This window comes from Echinops telfairi, unplaced genomic scaffold (assembly GCF_000313985.2).
Source record: "Echinops telfairi isolate 266 unplaced genomic scaffold, ASM31398v2 ScPeMD7_31;HRSCAF=116, whole genome shotgun sequence".
Taxonomy (NCBI): domain Eukaryota; kingdom Metazoa; phylum Chordata; class Mammalia; order Afrosoricida; family Tenrecidae; genus Echinops; species Echinops telfairi.
This window is the reverse complement of record NW_022103928.1, coordinates 32,419,974-32,421,917: the sequence shown is the minus strand read 5'-3', so window position 1 is coordinate 32,421,917 and position 1,944 is coordinate 32,419,974. Positions and strand designations below refer to the sequence as shown.

The following is a 1,944-nucleotide window of genomic DNA, read 5'->3' as shown; positions in this document are numbered from 1 at the left end:
AATCTGAAATCATTTATTTTTCATTTCTTATGTCTTACTAAATACCATGTTGAGATAAGGATCACTAGATACAATTATTATAATGAAAATGTTAGGCAGCTTATAATTCTTCTGTGTGTTCAAGATTGAAGCACACGCACAAAAAATCTACCCCCCCCAAAAAAATAACAGCTTCACATAGTGATACCTCTGTGTATTATTCCATGCTATCTCAACAAAAATCATGACATCAATGTTATCTTTATATTTGTGGTAGTTACATAATCTGTTGTCAACTTGAGATTTTGAGTGAAGGGGTGGAGTTTACCTGTCAATCAGGTCGCAGGCTGATGACCTCATTTGGAGGAGCTAAGGAGATAAATAGCTCGCTGGAGGTGGGACACGTGATCACTCCCTATGAGACATTTCTAACAAGAAGTCACATGAAGCTACTCTGATGCAGCCTTAGCTCTGGGAAGAATATGGAAATTACTTCATATGCATGTGAAAGTTGAAAATTGAGTCAGGAAAACAGAAGAAGAATCGATTCATTTGAATTATGACACTGGTGAAGAATATTGAAAGTACATGGTCTGCCTGAAGAACAAACTAATCTCTCTTGAAAGAAGTACAACCCGAATGCTGCGTAGAGGTTAGGATGGCGAGGCTTTGTCTCATAAAGTGTGGTCTTGTCAGGAGACTAGGCCCCTGGAAAGGACATCAAGTGTGGGAAAGTAGACGGCAGTAAGAAGAAGGCAGGCCTTGTGAGATGGATTGACACAGGGCTGCAACCATGGGCACAAACACAAGAACAATTGTGAGGCTGGTACCAAACTGGGTAGTCTTTTGTTCTGTAGTAAATCAGGTCACTTTGAATCAGAAGGGACTCAGTGGCAGCTAACAAATCATCCTATTTCACTGTAAGAACTATAATCGTGTCAACATCGCACCGTGTGGATGAAGAGATCATAAGACACGTTATTTAAATTCTCACACCAGAAGGTACTTTTCAATCTGCAATAACTTACAGCAATTTTATGGATAACAGAGCAAACTGAAGGTTCTGCACCATCTCTGTAAATGGATCTATTTGAAGGTTTCCCTTGGTTTTTTGTTTTTTGGTTTTTGGCACTGGCCCCAGAAGAAAGTGGGTTCTTCCTGGGGAGGGACAGGGGCTTTCTTCTCTGTCCTCAGGCCATGCCCGGGCACTCCCCAGCAGAAGGTCCTGGAGGAAAGGTTTCCCTAGTTCTGCTGACCACACAGGATGCCATTCTCTTGTGATTGGTTTTACCTGACGAAATGCCCAAAGTAAGTGAGCAATCTTGGTTTATTTGTGAGCAATGATGGTTTATTCCATATTCTTTTCTAATAGCACTCTTCTAATGTATCAGTTTTTACATTTTAAAAAATGTACAGCAATTCTCATTTTATCATGTTGGCTCATATAAAATTCCTTTGTTTTTGAATATTCACCAAATATTCAGTATCTTGATTTAATAAAACTATTCTTGTTACTTTTCTCCAAGCACATTTGGATTTCGTAGTGCCATTTTTGTTACATTTACTGGGACCTCCTGCACAATGCTGTCTTGAATTAGCTATCACAGCTTGCCTTGGTGCTAATCTTAAAACTTTAGATTTTTTAGTGATAAGCACCATAGTTGTTAAAGATAGTTTTTGCCACAGTAAAAAGTTTCCTTTCTTTTCCTTAATTCTTAATAAAATTTTGTCTTTAATGAGCTTCTGAGTTTATTAATTTTTTCTTCATCATTTGGATGAAATATGAGTTTCTTTTCTCCTCAATTAATTTGGGAATGATAGCTACTCATTGATGGATTTCAACTGTTAATCCAAATTTTCATTAATGGAAAAAGACCAGTCAACATACTTTATGTGATTTGAAATTATTTTAATGTATCATCTAAAGGGCTTATAATAATAGTTTTAAATTTTTAAGTTGATTGA

The 1,944-nt window shown here is 37.0% G+C and overlaps 1 non-coding gene across 1 annotated transcript; it reads right to left on the bottom strand.

Moving 5' to 3' along the window:
* Nucleotides 1–1,100: 1,100 nt before the first annotated feature.
* Nucleotides 1,101–1,214, bottom strand: LOC115869601. Its single transcript, XR_004046271.1, has one exon. It is a non-coding gene; the product is annotated as a small nucleolar RNA SNORA49 (small nucleolar RNA).
* Between the last annotated feature and the right edge of the window lie 730 nt (nucleotides 1,215–1,944).